The 20,731-nt window shown below is 54.1% G+C and overlaps 1 protein-coding gene across 2 annotated transcripts in view; it reads right to left on the bottom strand.

Annotated features, from left to right (window-relative positions):
• Nucleotides 1-20,731, bottom strand: part of Rai1 (retinoic acid induced 1) — a 113,581-nt gene that overhangs the window by 60,173 nt on the left and 32,677 nt on the right. The window contains exon 2 of one of the 2 annotated variants that reach the window (XM_074046658.1): nt 13,558-13,684. The exons of the other annotated variant lie outside the window; for it this stretch is intronic. The gene's annotated coding sequence lies outside the window, so the exon portion shown is untranslated. The remainder of the gene's footprint in view (nt 1-13,557; nt 13,685-20,731) is intronic. 2 annotated transcript variants of the gene reach the window in all.

The raw sequence follows: 20,731 nt of genomic DNA, 5'->3' as shown, positions 1-20,731 counted from the left end.
GGTGGCCTGCATGTGGATAAAGTGGTTGGAGGCCAGCAGTATCTCCTTTAGGAGCTCATGGAGTGCCAGACCCAGGTGAGCTAAGCCCACAGCTTCCCTCTGTTTCCCACTGTCCTGGGGGTCCTCTTCTGCCCGCCTCCCCATTCTTAGCAGACAGGCCAGGCCCAGGCCCTGGGGCAGCAGGGACCACCCAGGTGGTGAGAGAGAGAGAGAGAGAAAAAAAAAAAAAGGATGAGTGTGTGTGTGTGTGTGTGTGTGTGTGTGTGTGTTGACCCAGCCTGATGCTCCGCCTAGCCTGACCACAGCAGCCGGGAAAACAGGCTCTGCAGGCCCCCCAGCCAGCCTACCCCAACCGCAGAGCCTCACCCAGCCCTGAACCAGGAACTGGGCCTGCAGCCATCAGCCATCACTGTGTATACTGCCTGAGTCACAGCCCCTCATCGGCCCAGCCCCCCCTCACCCAACCCCTGTCCCTGGCCAGGTGGGGAGGAGGCAGGGGCTCTCCTGGGACCCCATTTCCTCAGATGCCCACTCATAGGCTGCCTCAGGCCCTGCCCTGCTCCCTGCTTCTCCCAAACTGACAGGGCTGAGATGCAACCTTTTCATGGCAGTCTGCCACCACTGGCCTGAGCTCACCACCTGGACCAGGCTCCTTGAGCCTTCCTTGCACGTTGTGCCCATGTTAGCATCATGGACGTGGGAAGCCACCAGCCCTAGGGAGCAGTTGATTGGTGCCGCCTCCCTTCTTTTGGGGGCTGGGGAGGGATGCCCTGGCCGGGGACAGGGTCTCTGCCTTCTCACACTTCTGAGACAGGATCACTGAGGCTGAAATTTCAATTAAGGAAGAGAAATAATTACTTGGGGCTCCAGGCTGGCTCAAGTGGGGACAGGCCTTAGTATCTGGCATTGGAGGAGGTGGCCAGGCACCCCATAGCCAGACTGGGCCCAGGTAGACACCTGGGCCTTTGCCCAGGGTTAGCCTCAGGGATGCTCCAAGGCAGTGGATGTGGTTGGTTTTGGAAAGGATGGAGGCTCTGGCACAGGAGGCTAGGGAAGGGAGCCTCAGCTGGCTCTGATAAAATTGAATTGAATTAAATCTCACCATTCAGTCACTGCCCGTCCCTGTGGTGAACCAGAAGGGCCCACCAGGATGGGGTATGGACCCTGAAAGCAGGACTGGGAGGGTTTGGGCCTCCCTGAGGGGGAATTCCTGCCTAAGACTGGAGGAGAGGACAAGGACAGTGCCAAAGGCCTAGTCTGCCATTCACAGGAACGGTCAGCACACCTCCCCCCACGGCCTTAGGCCGATCTGCCACCAAACAAGTGTGTCCCAGGCAAAGGATCTCTCGGTCCTGTAAGTCTCTCCCATCTGTTCTCAACGAGATGCCTTCAAATGGCCAGTTTAGCATGCCCTTCCTCTCCAGAAAACTCCATCTCAGAAATGTTCCATCCACAATCCAAAAATCATCCCTTCTCTCTGAGAACGACCCATTTCCTAACGACCCATTTCCTTCTCAGGAATGTTTCCTTTTAATCCAGAAATTCCTCAGTCCAGAATGTTCATATCCAAAAATATCTCCTCTTATCCTCAAATATAATACATCTCCAGAAATGCTAGTGCTCTGCATAAAGGTTCCATCCTGACTCCAAGAATGTTCCGCTTCCAGAAATGCTACATCCCCTCTCCAGAGATGTTGCATTTCAGCTCCAAAAATACCTCAGCTCCAGAAGTGCCCTATTTTATTTCCAGAAATACTCCAGCATCATCTTCAAAAACACTCTACTTCCAAAGGCACTACAGTTTATCTCTAGAAAGACTCCATTCTCAGAAATGTCTCTGGCCATGCTCAGAATTCAGAAAGGTCTGATCTTCACTCCAAAAAAATGCCCTCTCCTACTTCATTTCCTCTTCAGAAATGCCCTTCCTCCAGAAACACCTCTCATCTCATCTCTAGAAATGTCTTCAAGAGTGTCACATATCATTTCTTGAAACATCCCATTTCTGGCAATGTTCCAGATCCTGTCTACAAGTGCCCAGGGCAAAGTTCTCCCTGTCTGGCCCAGAAGCTCAGATACTCACTTCCTTGGGATCTCCTGGAGACAGTGATGGGCCTCTTCTTCCCTTGTGCTCTAGTTCCTTGTGATCTGTGGACATCGTTGAGGCCCACCCTTGTCCCAGAAGCAAGCATGAAGTCAATAGCTGGGCTGGCAGATGCTAATGTCCCTGGAATGGGGAGCATGAATGGTCAGGGTTTCCAGTGACAGGAGCCTCCCAGGTCTGACCTGGGGTCAAGGGCTAGAGTGGAAAGGACGGAGTTGAGCACAGCCTCTTCCCGACATGTCCTCATCAAAGGCACCCCCACCTGCCCAAGTGCATATACTCATATTTCACGGTACCACCCCACCCCTCAGAGCCCCACACAGCAGGGAATACATGCCCATCATTGTAGCACCATCTCCCCCCCACACACATCACACACGTAAGTCCACTGTTACCCTTCCCACACCCACTATAAACCTTGCCCACACTCCCTGGGTCTCTTATAGGCCTCATCCTGAGTACACCAAGGAACATATGCCCTCTGTCAGCCCCCAACCGAGAGGAGGTTGACAAGATTGGGCAGCCTTGTCACTGCTCAGTGCCAAGTGGTGGGATTCACAACTCTAGCACATTGAGCTTAGAAAGGAAGGCACACACTTGGCACCTGTTTACAAACCTACTAAGATGGGGTGCTCACTCTCTCCTAGGGCAGCCCAAGTTGCTACCAGGTCACTTCTAAATGACAGCAGGTTCCCCTTTAGGTAGAACCAAAACCTGGTTATGTCAGCTTTGTCTACACAGCCAGGCACTACTCTCCAGAATCATGTCCTGTGGAGATTTCAAACTGACAGTCTCTCTTCCCTGCTCGGTATCAGGCAGGAAAGATAAGGGGACAGCTGTTCTTGGGGAGGGGAGGAGGCATGACCTAGAGGTGGCTAAGTGGAGGCTGGGCCAGCACACACAGACCCACACACATGTAGACCTGCACACAAGTGTGCTAGCACACAGCTGTACCCCCATGAGTGTCCAAGGATACAGACACAGAGGCAGGCATGCCATATCTCTACACACATGCAGAAACTGCACACGAGGGAGGGGCTGCGCTCCTGTCCTGCACCTGCTGTCCCTACAGGGACACCGAGAGCTCCTAGGTGGGGGGAGGGTCAGGACCCAGCCTCCTGATCTCCCTCCTGGCACACAACATAGCTCTGGTCTGCTCCCACGGGAGCATAATTACCATTTATTAAGCCTCCCAATTTAGAACCAGCCTCAATTAACTGGAACCTCCAGAGCCCCCTTTTTGATCCTTTGGGGCCAAGGACAGACATGAGTAGAGCTTGGTCGTGTCCTTCAATGTGCCCTCTGCATGGGCCCCTTTGTCTGGCTCCCAACTACCTGGCTTTCACCTAGAAATGGGGCTTCAACATCTGTCCCCCACCCACCCTTCTCCCTTCCTCCTGGTCTGGGAGACTCATTTTCTCTCTACCTGACCTTTCTCCTTTAGGAAAGGAGGTGCTCACCCAAAAATGGGCACAGAAAAAAGAAAACCAGAGAGCTGAACCTGAGTGTGAATGATCACGTGGTCCCAGGGTTCACAATGGCAACAAGCAGGGGTCAGGCAGCCCCCAGGCCTCCTGATTCCTGGGAGCAGCCAGGCCAGCTGGAGAGGCCGCTACATTGGTATTCTGCGCCCCTCACAGCCCAAATTGCACTGCCTCTCCTGGGACCTTTTTATCGCACATTGTCGCTTCAGCAAAAGGTTATGTACGAGAACATCAAAATCCCTCCCGCATATTAACGAAAAGTACATTCTTAAAAATGCACAAGAAAAAAACCTCACCTAACAGCCCATTTCTAAGGTGTCTTAGATCAGAGGGAGCCTTGGACTGGGAGTCAGGGGAAGGGGTCCTTGTTGTCCTGTCCCTCACTGGGACTCGAGTCCATCACCTCACCCAACTGAGCTCTGGTCTTCTAATCTGCTGAAAATGGGAACAAAAGCCTCCACACTGGTGCTCTACCAGGGATGCTGTGAGGGTCATATGAATGACTGCAATGAATGAATCATGTTCTAGAACAAGCAGAATCCGATTGGTGTTAGCACTCAGCCTTTGCCAGGCGAGTACTTAACAGGCAAGGAGAACGTGATCTTATCCCGCAAGTATTCTGTGCCCTTTCCCACCTGCATCTTTCCTCAGGCAGTTCCCCTACCTGGGGATGCAGGCAGAATTCTTGGAAAACACCTTCCAGGCCTAATTGTGAAATTTAATAGATGAGCTTCAGAGATGTAATCTGCCTGAGATTAGTGAAAGTCAGGGTGCTAGGATGGGAGCCTAGGTCTAAGATGGGACTGGGGAATTTGAGTCCTGTGAAGTGGCAACCCCAAACTCAGCTCTGTCTATGGTGCCTGTGGGCTTGTGAGTTGCCAATTGTCAACCCGCTGATTTTTTTTTTTTTTTTTTTTTGGATAGCAGTAGGGTTTGAACTCAGGGCTTCCACTTGCCTTACACAGGCACTCTACCACTTGAGCCACACCTCTAGCTTTAGTTATTTTTCAGACAGTGTTTTATCTGGGCTGGCCTGGACTGCAACCTTCCTACCTATGCCTCCTAAGTAGCTGGAATTACAAAAGTGCTAACCACCCTCTCCCCTTCCACCCCCACCATGAGTGGCTTTTTGGTTGACATGAAGTCTTGTTAACTTTTTGCCTTGATCCCCTCCCCTCCCAGTCTCTACCTCCCAAGTAGCTGGGATTACAAGATAAACTACCATGCTCAGCCAAAAGGAGATTTTTTTATGTGAAATCTGATGTTATTTTTCAAACCCTGTACTGGCTACACAGCGCCCATCAAGGGTGTCCCCTCTCATGCCTAGGTTGCTCCCACCTCACCTCCCTGTGGAAGACAGGTCTGCTCAGGAGGGGTGGGAAATGAAGACCTTCTGGGTAGGGCCATGGGGATACACAAAGCACATTTTCCTTGGCAAGGGCTGGCTGGCTGCTGGGCTGCAGTGGTCTCCTTGGGCCTCAGTGTACTCTTCTGTCAAATGGAGACGTGACACGAGTAGTTGGAAGTCATGGCAGGGATCAGTGAGGCTTGTTCCCTTTACTACCGGGTTTGCCCTCCTCACCAATCACACTGCGAAGGTTACAAGGAACCGTGGGAGAATCTGAGCCTCCTACAGATGAGATGCCCAGAGGCGCGTCACTGGCCTTGCATCACACAGCAGTGAGTACGTGAATGGCAGCTCAGCTGAAGGCCCTGGGTGAATGACTCCTTCTAGGTGTCACTTCAGTGTGACCAGTGATTCCAGTCCTCTCCTAGACAAAAGACCCCAAACATGGGTAGTATCATTAAGGGTCTTAGGAAGCTCTACCCTGCCCAAACCCATTCCTGTGTCAGGCCTGCTGCCTACCTGGGCCCTGCTTTAAGGTAAGCTGTACCCTCCCCAAAATCCAGAAAGGTGGTCCACTCCACCTGTAGCCCTGGGCTCATCCCTGGCCTGGCTTCTTAGTGGCCCAGGAATCTCCACACTGAGTTGCCTGATGGCTCCAAGCCTCAGCTTCTTCTTCAGTAAAATGGGAGTGGAGGAAACTTCCGCTGGCAGGGTAGAGTTAAAGAATGGAACTAACAAGGCACTGCCCTCCACTGGGCTCCCAGACAGGCTCTGGGTGCTCTCACTCCCTCTGTGTGCTGAGCTTTCTTTCAGGGAGTGCCATTCTGCTGGGCTTTAATTACCGTCCCCAAGGAATGCTACCTCCTTCTCCAGCTGAGACTTAACCATCCCTTCTAGGGCTCCACTGTGCAGGAGGACTGGGCTGGTTCAAACAGGAGCTTGGGGAGGTAAGTCCCCGTCTTCCCTCTTGATGGGCCCCGAGGCCTGCACAGGAGCCCCACAGGGAGGGAGACCAGGGGCAGTGCAAAGGAGAAGGCTCATGCTCTGTCCATGTCTGGCCCATTAGAATTGGGACCAAGAGCACTCAGAGAGGAAAGGGAGATCCAGAGCCAACCACAGGTGCTCCACAGGCAAAGCAGCCCTGCCCAGGGCCTTGGGACCACCTGGGTTCCTCTGCTCTTTGGCCCCAGTGTTCCTTCCTCTGAGCCCTTGCATCAGCTGTGCTCCCTGCCCAGAGCACCCTTCTTGCCCCACTGCCTTCACAGTAGTCAAGGTCCCAGAGTCCTTTTCAGCCTTAGCTCCTGCCTCCACCTCCCCGACACCCACCTTGACCTTCTAGAGCTGCTCACAGTGCACATATACTCCTCCCCCTCCATGCCCAGGTCTCTGGTGTGCTGTATGTAGCTGCCAATGCTTCTCCATCTGCAGAAAAAACCTTCCAGACAGTGTACCCTCCTCTAGGACGCATGCTGAACTCTCCCGGGGCAGGATGTCCTGGTCAAACCCACGGGCTGTCAGCAATACTGAAGGAAGACTGAAAGACATGAAACAGCACCTGTGGGGCGAGGAGGGCAGCAGATGCACATGAGGCCTGGATGGCCCCTATAAACCACAAGCACAGGATCAACGTGGCTAGGATGCCCTATGTGGCCCCACTGTCTCCAAATCTTCACCTCTAAGATGGCTAATGAAGGCCATGGGTGTGAAGCATGCATAAAGCTGATGCCACGCTTGGCACTCAGAGGTTCTCAGGCCTGCAGAACCTGCCTATGTGGGTACCACCTGCCCTACTGCCTCCCCTGGCTTCTCCCAGCCATTCAGGTGCCCTGGCCCAAAGCCCTAGGCTGTGAGCCAGCCAGTCCAGTGCCAGGCCCCTGTGGCCCGGATGCCTATGGTAGGGTGGCATGATCCAGGCTGCTCCCTCTGCCTATGCCCTCAGGGCCATGTTGGGAAAGCCCTCTTATGCTCTTCCACCTGCCTTTCCCTATTCCTTGGCCCCCACCTGGTGAGGGTGCCTCTTTTGACCCCAGCCCTAGGGTGGGCAAGGGAGCTCCCCATAGAGCCAGGCACGGTGGTACATCTGTAATCCCACCTACTTGGGATGTGGAGGCAGGAGGATTACAAGTTTGGGGCCAGTTTGGGCAAAAGTAGCAAGAGTCCCTATCTCTAAAATGAAATACAAACAAAATGGCTAGGGGTGGGGCTCAAGTAGTACAGTGCTTGCCTAGCATATTCAAGGCCCTAGGTTCAATCCCCAGAGAGAGAGAGAGAGAGAGAGAGAGAGAGAGAGAGATTTCCCCATGAGAGCCCAACTCCACCATCCCCATCTCACCTGTACTCCAGGGCTGGCAAAGTGACCACTGGGGACAGTGATTAAGCAGGAGCTATAAACCAGTGTCCTGGGGTCACATCTGGCCCATACATGGGTTGCTGAATCAGGTGACAGGATGTACAGACCAGCACATGTCATGGAAACATTTGGATCCCGAGAAAGTAAGTGACAGGCACCCTAGCTGCACCACCATCCATCTCTGAGAAAGCACTGAAAGGTTATAGCAGGTCTCCCTCCCCAGAAGGCAGCAAACCCCAGGCCCATGCTGTGACCCTCCACATGGACAAATGCAGACAAGTCCCTCTGCACATGTGGGTACTGCCGAGCACCTAAACAAACTTGACCTGCCCTTCCTTACTCTCCTGTCCATCAGCCAATCTAACTAGGAAAAAGCTTTAACCCCACTGCACAAAGGGGAAACAGGCTGGGAGAAGCAAAAAAAAGCCCTTGCTCATGGCCAGTGCTCTTGCTTATTTCTGGCTGCAGCTGACCTACAGAGTGGTCTCCTCTCAGAGAAGCTGGGGGTCCTGGGCACACAGAGGCAGCTAGTAAGTGTAGAGAAGCAGGACAAGTGCAGTGGTGGGCCAGGTTCCCACACATGCCAAGTAAGTTGATTCATATGAGTATGTGTCATTCACAAACCCTGGCCAACACTGAGTGCTGGGCACAGGCTGAGAGCCACCACCTGGTTTATTATTATAATCACTACTTTCCACGAGCACAGTTCTTCTAGGGCAAAAGGGGGTGAGATAACCAGCAAGGCACGGTGGGACCAGGCCTGGACTTTTGGAAAAGTCTTGGCTCATGTACCCACCAAGGAGTGTAGCTGCAGTGTCAGATAGGCCCCAGGGGCACCTGTGGCTGGCCTGCTTCAGAACCATCAACCAACAGGGAGGGGGGAGGTTGGCAACACAAGTCAATCAGAGGTGCCTGAGTGGTGAGCCATCTAGCTGTCCAATGGATACACAGCTTCCATTCTACAGCTGGGGCTTCAGAAAGGAACAATCTTGAGGCTGCCTGGAGTGTCAGGGGCTTGAATTCTATAGAGGTAGGGGCTCACAGTGAGAATGTGGGGCCAGCTAGGACCTTTGAAGAGGGTCTGGGTCTTGAGGCCAACTTCTGGCTTCTTGGCCTGAATGAAATATGTCACTGCTCTTCACTGATGGGCAGAGCTGTATAAACAAGTGACCCAGCACTGGGCACAAGAGTACAGCTGTATGGTGGTCGGGTGGGTGCCACCCAGCTCCTGAGACCTCAGAGACACCACCTAGGAAGGGTCCTGAAATTCAAGAGAGAAGTTCAGATCTGACTGAGCAACTTGCTGCAGGGGGCTCCCTCCAAGCCCATTCCCCTCTAAGCCCTGCGATTGGACCCTTCCCATCCTACACCTCCACTCTCAGCCTCATCCTTTCCCCGGCTGGGGGCTGTGAGTAGCAAAGGCTCAATCAGGATATAATCGTTTTAATTAACGTGCGGATCATTTCACAGGCTGATCTCCTTGGAGACCACAAGGAGATAGTCTTTTAAGATTTTCTCTTCCCTCCCCCAGAGCCTCCCCAGTCGAAAGCCATTCCTTGCTTTCACCCATTCAGCTGCAACCTTGAGAGTAGCACAAAAGCCTGATGCCTGGGTCCTCTCATGCATGCTCACACCAACACACACACACACAAAAGCTTGGGGGCGCATTCCCGAAATGCATATCTGGGATCAGAAGCTCACAGACATGTGCATGCACCCCCACAGTAGGCATATACAGGGATAAAGATACACCCAGATGACAGACACACAGGCACACACAGCTTGTGCCCCAGCTAGGAGGTACACAGGAGATCGGAGGCACATGGAAGTGCACATACATGAACGCTTGTCCGCAGTGACATACCACAGAAATACCCACGTGTCCACACTCACAGCACACTTCCTCTTAACCTCCACAGCTGGTGTGCTGCCAGGGAGAGGGTGCAAAAGCCCTGGACTCACATGGGGAGTCACAGACAACTGTCTTGTCCCCCAAGAGTGCCCCTGAACTGGGACCCTGCTACCTACCCCACAGGGGACTCAGTGGACAAAGAAGTCACCACCTTAGGCCTTGTCTGCCACCCACTTGTTCTGGATCATTCTTTTTTTGTGCGTGTGGTACTGGGGCTTGAACTCAGGGCCTACACCTTGAGCCACTCTACCAGCCTTATTTTTTTTTTTTTTAATGTTGGTTATATTTGAGATAGGGTCTCATGAACTATTTTCCCGGGCTGGCTTCAAACTGAGATCCTCCTGACCTCTGCCTCCTGAGTAGCTAAGATTATAGGAGTGAGCCAATGGCACCCAGCTGGTCTGAATCATTCTGACCCCAGATGCCTCCACCCTCTGACCCCAAACAGCTATGGTACCCAGCCCTGCACAGCCAAGGGAGAAGTTCCAACACCCCTATTGGAAGTGCTATCCCACAGCCTCCCTCTGGGTGCCCCATGAGGCCCACAGGGAGTGGTGATCTCCCTTTCTTCCTTTGGCCCAAGCCTTTTCTTCTCCCTTTTCCAACCTTCTCCTTCCCCCATTCTCTTTCTTCCAAGCTCTATTTCCATCTCTATTTCCTCACCCCAGAGGCCTCAGGCCAGGCCAGAGGAAGAGTTCAGAGATAGAGCCTTCCCTTTCCCACTTCCACACCACACCTACCCCTGCTCCTAACAGACCTCAAACTGGATTTCTGGATGGGGGAATGTGAGGCAGAGGGTCAGGCCCACGACTACCATGGGAGCCTGAACTCTGCAGGCAACCCTCTCCCTCACCACACATGCTCTGGACTCTCAGCTTTTCCTTCTGAAAATGGGATGGCAAGAGGGAAGGGGAGTTGTGAGGAGAGGCAACAGGGAATCTATGGCTGGCCAACCTCTGGCTGGTGATTAAATGGCCCTTGATTCCAGTCTGCTGCTCCAGCTGGTGACACCAGGGGCAAGCTGAATGCTTCTCACTTGGAATCTCAGTTCTCCCATCCGTGAAATGGGCAAGGCCAGCCTAGGTGATCTCGTGACCTTTCCCATATGGGAAAACCCAAATGGCAGATCAGTAGCTGGCTCTTGGCTGCTGCACAGCCCAGACTGCTGTGTGACCTTGGGACTCACTTCCCCTCTCTGGGCTCTGGTTTCCTTCTCTGTCAAAGAAGGGGGATCAGACTGGTGATTCATTGCCAAGGTTCCTTTCAGCTCTGGTAGAAGTTTCTCGACTGTGGAGAAGGAAGAACAGTGTCCCACTTATCCAGGGAAAGCTAAAGGAGCCTGTTTCTTCACTGCAGACATGCCAGAGCCTTTGGCCTCCGCGACAGCAGCAGCGTCATTTTGAAGAAATCATCTTAAACATCAGAAAAAGCTCTCTACACAAAATATACCCACTACATCACTCATCAGGAAGATCCAGAATGCTGAACAAAAAGGGAATATTAAGTAAATTACAGTACATCCACTTGACTGGAAAAGCTTGAAGACATTAACTGTGGTGTTTATGAAGAGTTGGTTACAAAACAGGAAGAGGCTGGCGTTGTCGCCAGCAAAAAAATGAAAAAGGAAAAAAAAAAAAAAAGCAGGATATACATCTGAATATAGGCAATGACGACAAAGCCTTTAAAAAACCCACCAACCACCAAGTCCATCGGGCCTGGAAGAACTACATCAAAATGTGAGCATTGTTGGAGCCCCTAAGACATCTAATAACCTTTTTTGTTTGGGCTTTTCTCTATTTCTGAGATTTTCTGTGAACCATAATTTAAAACACATGTTGAAAAGGCTTTTCTCTTGTTAAAAAAAAAGGCTAGATGCCTCCAACTGAGAAACCATTCCTCTTCATTCATTGATTCATTCATTCATTCATTACTGATCCATTCACTCCTGTGTTTGTCCAGCCAAACATAGGACACAGTGGGTTTCCGAAATGTGCCTGGCCCTGGGGCTCTACAGGAAGAGTTCCCACCTGCAGGAAATAAGAGTCATGGTCCAGAGGATGGGAAGGCAGCCCAACAGACAACTCTACCAGGGGCCTGGCCATAGGGCTGAGGAGTGAACAGCAACAAAGCTGGCCAGATGCAGCCCTGCCTCCCAGGACCCTCATCCAGGCCTGCCCTCATTTGCCAAGTCTTCTAGTCCAACCTCAGGGGTCAAAAAGTCACCCTAAGTTCCAGGCCTTTAGCTGTGGGAGGGGAGCAAAGCAAAGGGTAGAAGGGAGCCTCTTTTTCTTGACCCCATCCCCCATGATGGCACCCCTTCCAGCTCCCAATGGTCCTGGCTTGGAACCCCCTTTCCTGCAGGGTCACAAGACCACAGTTGGCGGTCTGACCCTCTCTGGGCTTTGATTTCTGTCCCCGCCCCCCACCCAAGGTCCCTGAACATGGAACCTCTAAGTCAGGTGCTGTCACTGCTGCTGCTGCTGCTGCTGGGAAGGGGGAGTAGAGTCTGGAATCTGCTGGCCCAGGTCAGCCAGTGTCACGCTGTTAGCATGTCAGAGGGCCCAACAATGTGTCCCTGCTGTGGAGTGGCTGACAGATTTCTGGGGGAGGATTAACTCTTTCTGTTCCGAACCAAGCTACATAAAAGTCTGAAAAAAAGAGTCCAGTCTTCTGTCCCAAAGGTACCTCCTCTCCCCTAGGAAGTGCCTCTTTAGGTTGGGAGAGAAAAGCCTTCACCTGCCTGGACTGCCACAGTGGGGTCTCTGGGCCTGGCTCCTCACCCCAGGAGGAGAAAAAGGAAGTGGCACTTTATTCTCCTGGGTTGCCCATCTGGGAATCCAATTAAGGGTGATCATGGACTCCTTCCCTCCACCGTCAACAACTACTCCTCACCTCTTCCACACACACCCCTTCCTCCCCACTCCCAAGGAGCAAAAGGATTTTGGGAGCTTTAAGTGCCAGGAAGGCTCTGACCCAGAGGTTCACTCTCCCAACCCACATTAGGTCTGAGCCCCCCTCCCCTCAGGATTGCGGTTCCCAGAAATTCTCTGAGCTAGCCCTCCCTTCCCAAGGCCCCAGAGGGAAAAGACATTCCCAGCCCTCCCCTCCCCCTTCAGTTGCCCCTCCCCCACCTCCGAGGGAGGGGCCGAGGCGACGATCTCCCGGTCACCGATCTCCGGGTCACCGGAGCAGCAGCGTCTGCTGTGAATCGCAGGAGACAAACACTTCGTTCGTCACACAAGCACATCACCCTCGGGATCACCACTCAGTCCGCATTGTACAAGAGGGGAGGAGGCTGAGGTTAGAGTGGCCCTCGACGTGCCTGTAGGCACCAGCCAATCGCCAAGCCCCAGGGGGGCCAGATCCATGACCCCAACCCTCACCCTGCCGCACGCCCCAGCCCGCCCCCTCTTCGCCCCGGCGCCATCCCAGGTCAACGTCTCCAACCCAAACAATCCCCTTCCCCAAAAAGGTCCCCCTCCCCCTGTCCAGTGCCTAGGGTCAGCAGCCGCAGAAAAGACTGCGCCCTGACCCCTGCCCCAATGGCAGAAGCGCGAGATTTCATCCTCAGTCTAGCCACTTGGCCGCACGCGTGAGACTAGGCACAGGGTAGGGGGGCTACCAGACAGGCTCTGCGGGGAGTGGGGAGGGGTCTCCAGGGGAAGGGTTTAAGCTGCTCGGTCCAGATCCGGAAGCAGCCGGGGAGGAGGAAGGCGGGGGTGGGGAGAGCGCGACCTTAAGCGCTCGAGGACGGCGAGGAGGGGCCGCAACAGCGGGAGGAAGCACCCAGAGGCGTCGGGTAGCCGTCCCCCGGGAGGCCACGCTCCCGGTAAGTTTCCCACCGGTTGCCAGGAGCAGGATCGGGTGCGTGGACCGCCCTTCTCGGCCCGACCAGCTCCAGGGCGCAGATTGCGAACTTAAGCAGAACTCCTTCCCTCTCCTGTATCCCTCACCTCCCTGTCCGAGGCCACCAGCCACGCCATCTCAGCCCCAAGCCTTCCACCAGTGTCACCGTCGCCAAGAACGCTCACCAATGCATTGTGGAGGAAAGGGGAGGAGGAAATCCCCAACACAACCAAACTGCGGCCAAAAATTACAAATAAAAAAAATTTTAAAGGAAAGAAAGAAATTCCTTCTTCTCAGACCGATTCCCTCCGCCCTCGTGGAAAACCCCCCAAAAGGCAAATTCTCAACTCCAGCCAAGATCGAGACGCAGAGGGAGGGGTGCCCGCGGCGGGCGGCGACCCCCGCTGGCAGTCCCAGCCTTGGGGCAGATCTGAGTGCAACGGCGGGCCAGGGTTTGGGGTGCTCTAGCGCCCGGAGCGGCCCGCCGAGGACACAAAGCTCCGCCGCCAACAATACCTGCGGGCTCCTCCTGGGTCTCGGAGCGACGGCGCTGCGCGTCTGGCCGTCTCCCTTTCCCCCGCCGTCTCCTCTCTCGCGCGCTCTCTCCCTCGCCTCTTCCAGAACGCGGCGACCAGATGAGATCCTTGGGAGAAAAAAATGTGAGCGCTCGCACGATTCCTTTCTCTCCGCCCGCCGTTCACGGTGGCCCCGGGCTCGCTCCTCTCCCTCGCGCTCCCGCGCGCGCCGCGCCTCTCGCGCCCCGCGTTTCCTCCTCAGCAGCCCCAGCGAGCGCCCTCAGTAGCCATTATTCAACGGCCGCGGGGGGAAAGGAGGTAATTAGAGACGGCCCCGTGGCCACATCCACTCGGCTAGCGCGATGCGGGCGCGGGGCGCGCGCGGGGAGGGGCGCGCGACGAGGGGGCTTGGCTGCGCGCAGCCCGCGCCCCAGACGCGGGGGAGGGGATGAAGAGGAGGAGGGGGCAGGGAGGGAGGAGGCAGGAGGAGTGGTGAACTCGTGAAGAACGGGAGGAGGGGGCGCCGGAGAGACGCTCCCGCGGCTCTCACCGCTGGGGCTCAGGGTCACCGGCTGCGAGGCTCCGAGGCGCTTAGGGACTTGGGGGTGGGGGTGTGTGAGAGAGGGAGTGTGCGAATGTGTGCGTGTGTGTGCGCGCGCACGCGCGTCAAACAGAAGGGGAGGGAGGGAACTCTTCAATATTTTTCCAGTGACTTACGAGCCTGCGGGTGAGCCCTTGGCTGTGCGTTCAGGTCCGTGTGTGTACCAATGTGGCTGTATATGTCTGCTCTACCCTACGTATGAATGTCACCTGGCTCCGGGGTCTAGATTCGAGCTTGTGAATGTGCTTGTGGGTCTCGGCGGACTGAGTGATGCGATGCCTGCGTAGGGTGGTGTTTGTGCGCGATTGTTTATAGGGGGTAGTGTGATTGCGTAGGTGGGACTGCCTGAGCCTATGTGTATGGCTTTGTGCCTGCGTGGGCTGAGTGTTCGGAGGGCGTTGTGTGTCCGTGTGGGCTTGTTTGCGAGTGGGCTAGCGGTTGTGCGGGGCTGCGCAAGTAGGGGCAGTACGCCTGTGCGGGACTGTGGGCTCGCCAGAGGCAGTGGTCTGTGGCTGCCAGCGGTCGTGTGGGGTTGTGTTTTGCGTGCGGATCTGAGACTTAGCGGGCGGGGCTGGCTCTCGCGGCGTCGGGGATAGTACCGCAGCAGAAGAGCTGCTTAAGGCGCGAACAGGCAGCACTGGGATCAGGGCGCAGAGCGACGTGTAGTGCGAGGGGTGGGAGAAGAAGGCGCAGAAAAGGCGGGGGCGGGTGGGGGGACTTCATTCCACGCTTTCCCTTGCTGCACTAGAGACGCAGCTTGGAAATCCTGCCGCTTGCTGGACCCGCGGTCCTAGAGGCATAGGGTTTGGGGGACCCTGCCTGGCTGGGGGAGATGCCCATGGGCCGAGGAGTGCGGAACGACATTCGACAAGTCCCTGGCAGCCCAGAGGCACATGGCGAGGGATGTCCAGAGAGGTGGGTTGCGGCCCAAAGACAGCCGAGGAACAGGCCGAGACAAAGAAGAGCGGGACTTGAGGCCGAACAGCGGCCTGCTCGCGCGCTAGAGCAAGACGCGTGGAGTCCGGCGGCAACAGTGGCACGGCCCCTCTTCGTCCAAGTCCCGGGAGTCCCAGGAGCGGCTCCAGAGCCCCGGGGGCAAGTAATTACGCGCTCCGGCGGGGCTGCGGCGAGTGAGGCTTGGAGTGCAGCTGGCGGGCGCCAGCCCAGGGCTGTGACTGAGCGTCAGGCGACCCGCCCCTTTTCAGCCGCTTACCGCCCACGCAGCCATCCATTCATTCATCCATCCGTTTTCTATCCACCCATCTTTCCGTCCATCCAAGTATCTGTCCATCCGCGCCAGGATCAACACATGTGCCAGACCCCGCTCCCCGACTCTGGTCAGTCTGTCTATCTCACTCTCTTCGGCCCCAACTCCACTTTCTCCTCTGGCTGGAGAGGAATGCACCCCAAGACCTTTATTATAGTTGTGGGTTTGCTGCTCAGTGATCGCCTGACCCTGCCCCTCCTAAAGTCTGCACACATCTTACACCCCACCCCCACCCATGACCCAGTGCCAGGTGGGTGTGAGGTGTCTTCTGCTTGGTCCTTCCTGCAGCCAGATGGGGTCTAATAGGGAGGCTGTTGGTGGCTCCCCTTCCTGAGTGCATCTCAGCTCAATCTGGCTTGGGAGTGGGGTGTATGTCCGACCTTGGCCACGGGTGTAAAGGGCCTGGGGCATAGAGGTTTCCAGTATCCCAGTAGCCTGAAAGTCACTCCTAAACCTGCCATTAAACTGGTAAACTAAACAGACTCTTGGGCTCTAGCTCAGACCCAATCAGTTGAATGGCCAGAGTCTGTGCATGGTCCATTTGGCCTGGGAATCAGCACTTTACAACAGGCTTAAGCACCACTGGCATGGTGCTTTTCTTTTTTTTTTTGTCAGTGCTGGGGCTTGAATTCAGGGCTTTCACCTTGAGCCACTCCACCAGTCCTTTTTTGTAAAGGGTTTTTTTGTTGTTGTTTTTTTGGTCTTTTGTTTTGTTTTTGAGATAGGGTCTCATGAACTACTTGCCTGGGCTGGCTTTGAACCTTGATCCTCCTGATCTCTGCCTCCTGAGTAGCTAGGATTACAGGTGTGAGCCACTGGCACCCAGCTGGCATGGCACCTTAAAGAGTCTCCCCAGGCCCCTTCGTACACTCTTCCACAGCCACCTACAGAGCAGGACACTACCAGAAATGAATCGCCAAGGATGGGCTCTGATCTCCCCATCTTTATTTGGTGGTACTGAGTTTTGAACATAGGGCCTCATGGTTGCTAGGTAGGCCCTCTACCACTTCAGCCACTCCACCAGCCCATGGTCTCCCCATCTTTAAAAGCTGAGACTGCTTAGTATTATCTTCAATTATCTGGCCTGGGAACTGCAGTCATGCAGGTCTGAGGCTGCCGTGTGAACCAGAAGGCTGCCTGGGGAGAGAAGCCCAAAACCCTGCTGGGGACTACCAACCTAGCCATAGACTGACTCCTTAACCCCCAGAACTTCCTGACTTAGCCACCTCCACACAATCACCCTTAGGCCAGGGCTACACGGGTAGTGTGCGCCCCTTCTCTTGGGGGCAGGGACGCTCTTCCCTCCCCTCCTGTCCGAGTCATCACACAAAGACCTCCCGGTAGCTGAAGGGATCCTCACACAGTTATGCCCCCACAACCTCCCTGGATCTCCCTGACCTGTGTCCCACCCTCCTGACCTCACTCACACAGTGCCCTTCAATGTTTGTGGAACTCACTAGACACACTCACCTTAGAGCTTTGCATGTCCCTCTGCCTATTCCCTGCCTTCTGAAGTACCATATAATTTCCCTGTTTATGTATTTTGTAGGTATTTTTCTGTTTGCTCCTTGGTGTATACTTCATAGCTGGAATGGTGCCTGGTACACATTTCATAAGTATTGTCGAATGAGTGAATGAATGATGAAAGTGAGGTTAAACCAAACCCTCTACCTGTGAGTCTGACCCAAACCAGGATTTCCTTCTGAACTGACAGCTCCCTTGAAGAAAAATGAATAGGGGTAGGGGTTGGAGAACCTTGAGTCAGGTCAGGTCACATGACTCTCCTAATCACTACGAGTGGCTTCACAGATTCTGGGGTTGTGTCTTAGTGTGTGAAGAGAATGGGATGGTGGTGGGGTGGTTTGTTCCAAAGGAGGAAAGAGCCCTTCATCTGTTCCCAGGGCCTCTCTTTGGCTCCCTGGAGTCCCCGACTAAGGTTCAGGAGAGGTCATGCTCACCTTTGCCCAGCAGTGCCTGGCACACGGTACTCACAAGTGGGTATGTATTTATCAAATGAACAGATGAAGCAACAATGTCAAGATTTGCAATTAGGTCTGCATGGCCCCTAAGCCTTCACTTGCTCCTTTGGACCCAACTGGCAGGATTCTGTGGGGTCATGGGCAGCACTGGGCCTAAAGCACAAATGACCTAAGTTTTGAGGGATGACAACAGAGGAGGCTGCTGGGCTGGCAGTCTTCTTGTACCCAGGGTAATGACTCTACCTTCCCCCAAGGGAGTCCCTCCAGGGACAGGACCCCTCCTGGCTGGACTGGAGACAGTTCCGTGGGTACTGGGGCTGCTCACAGGTCTAAAGGGCCTAGTTTTCCCATGAGGTGTGGTTGTGTTCAGGAAGGTCAGCCTTGTGTTTGCCTGGAGCTGTCCCAAAGCTATTTTCATATAAAATCTGTGTCCACTGAGCAGAAAGCTGCAGGGGACCAGGGAGTGCAGGCCATGGAAGCAGCCAAGGACAAGGCTCTCTGACAGGCCACCAAGAGACAAGGTTAACCAGGAGCCACACAGGCAGGCATAAGGAGTAGGGGAAAGGGCATGGACCCCTGTCTGCCCCCAGTCAGGACAGTTAGGTGTCTCTAAGATCCAGAAATCAAGTTCAAACTCAGCCCTGGTTCTATGTGCCTGGGGTCAGAGTGGAGCCAAGTTTTTCTCTTTTTGGGGGGTGGGAGGGTGGGGGGGTGGGGCAGGTTTTACCATGTATTGCATGTAGGTCTAGTGAGCAGCAGGGTGGTGTTTTCAATCTCTATCTATCTTTCCCTCCCCATTTTAGAGACTCAGTCACTGAGGTTCTGGTGATAGACTTGCCCAAGGTCACATAACTTCAGTGGGGCAGAAGTATTCATCCATTGGTTTGGTCACTATTCACTGAGCACCTACTATGTGCTAGTTTAGAGAAAGGAACAAGAAAATGATCCTATTTTAATCTAGAGATAGACAAGAAATTGAACAAGGAAATAATGTGTAACCAATGTGGTTTGCTTGAGAAATGTATCCTTAGGCAGTTTTGTTACTGTATTCACAGAGTGTCTTTACACAAACTAAGAAACAGCTTCTAATGACACTAGGAGATATAATCTTATGGAACTACCTTGGTGCATGCAGTCTATCACTGACCAAATGTTATGTGGTGCTTAACTATATGTTACATTTAGGGGAGGTGCACTGTGGAAAAATAAAGCAAGGGAGGGGGGTTGGGAAGAGGGGGATGTTTTAACACCGGTTAATGGGGAACTCAGACCTGAGAACAAGCCTGGAAGACTAAGGTAAATGGGGCATGCAGATACCTCAAGGGAAAACTGTGCAGGAGGAAGGAATAGCAAATACAAAGGCCCTGAGGCAGGAGTTGGACTTGTGGCTGGAGCAGAGTGAACAATGTGTGGAGTTGGAAGAGACGGGGACAGAGAGAGGACAAGAAGAGGCCACATCTGTAGTGCCCCATACATCACTGTAAGAACTTTATCTATTACAGTGAATGAAATGAGAGTGTCTTTGCAGTGTTTCAAGCATAGGAGAGGTGTGTCCCCCTTAGTCCCTGTCCATATCCATCTGGCTGCCACTAGAATGGATGTGAGATTAGAGAGGGTGCAGGGAGGCCAGCAAGATAGCCCTACGCTGGGCCAGGTAGGCAATCATGGGGTCTGGGTTAAGGTGAGGCAGGTGGGAAGGGTCAGATTCTGGATTTGCAAGGCAAGACAAATAGGACTCGCTGATGCATTTATCCTCAACAACTAACTGGAAGGATGAGGCCACTGTGACCTGCCGTTCATGCCAGTAGGTCTGGGGTGGCTCCCCACATACCCTGGACAGGTGGGAGAGCAATGCCTTAGGAAGGAACACCCCTCCTCAGCCACCACACTGCTCCCCCTGACTTGTTAATGACCTTCATGCCTAATCTGGCAGCTTCAAACTGACAGAGAGGTCTCATTTTTATTGAGTGTACTAGGAGCTGTGCCCTGCTTAGGTTCTCCATGGGTAACCTACTCCAGTCACCTTCCCACCTTCCAAGCCTCAGTAGCACCCCCCATTTTATGAACAGGTCAACCCAGGTCAACAGTGGCCAGCCCTCCCTTTCCCAGTTGATCTGGTTTTGTCTCCCAAACCAACCAAGCTCATCTACTGCACAGAGCTCTCCTTCTGCATGTGTTTCTGGAGCACCCACAGTCTGCCAGGTAGTACTCAGGGCGCTGGGGAGAAAGTACTGAAGAGACAGATATCCCTGCCATCATGGGGTTGGCGCAGGCATTCAATACCTCCAGCCTAGACAATTTTGTCTGCATCAGGTCCTCTGACAGCCCAGCATTCCCCAGTGGAGGGCACTACGCTGGGAAGCTGAAAATTGCAAATGCAGAGAACAGGTTCCTCTTTGAAAGCAAACAACTTCACATTTCAGCTGGTGACAGGGAAGCCATGGAGTATAAACAGTTCCCTTAAGTTTTGGAACATTTTCACAAAACATTTCACAATACCCCCAACCCCCTTCCTCTCCAAATCCCCCAGCTGGCAGTGATGTTGGGGGATGAGCTGGGAGGCCCCCGGGGATAGGTAATGGCCAGAGGCATGGCATTTCCTGGTCCACCATCCTTGCCCCAGCCTGGGGTCTAGGATCTACACTGGGAACCAGGTGTTGGGCCCGGACCAATGCTTTTTCAGCCTGTGTTTGATCTGAGCAGGCTTTGATCTCTTTTGTCTGCAGTTCTCCCTGCCATCTGTCAGTCTGTCTGTCCTTCCTCACTAGTCTGTGGGAGGCTACCAGATGCGCCCAATGCAGCTCCAGGCTCACACAGGGCAGAGCCTGAGTCTAGGCCCCTCAACCACCCACTCTGGGACCTGCTCCCTGGACATGGCTGTAGAAAGGAAACTTGCTGCAGCTGAGGCCCCACCTGCCTGCAGATCTGGGCCTGATATCATACCCCTGCAGCTTCCTCTTCCAGGCTGCCTGTCCAGGCCAGTTTTTCCATGTGAGATCTGGTTGCCCCTCCCTGCACGGCACTGGCACTCGCCTTCCCTTCTCAGCACCAGGCTGAGTGAACCAGAAGCCTCTGAGCTTATTCAGGGGCCGGTGACTGCAGGCTGAGCCCAGATGCAAAAGAAGAGGCTGGCTGGGGAAAGAGAGGAGAGCTGCACAGCCAGAAAGGAAGACAGATGGGAACTGAAAAAGGAGAAGGAGGAGAGTAAGAGCCTATGAAGAAGAGAGAAAAGAGGCAGGAGAGAGAGGAGGGAAAAAGAGGTGACAGAGCAGTGGGGATGGGCACCAGAGAAGAGGCAGTGAGAGGGAGGCAGGGTCTCCTCTCAGCC

Source organism: Castor canadensis, chromosome 11 (assembly GCF_047511655.1).
Source record: "Castor canadensis chromosome 11, mCasCan1.hap1v2, whole genome shotgun sequence".
Classification (NCBI taxonomy): Eukaryota; Metazoa; Chordata; class Mammalia; order Rodentia; family Castoridae; genus Castor; species Castor canadensis.
Note: the sequence above shows the minus strand (reverse complement) of the source record. Positions and strands in the feature narration are given on the sequence as shown.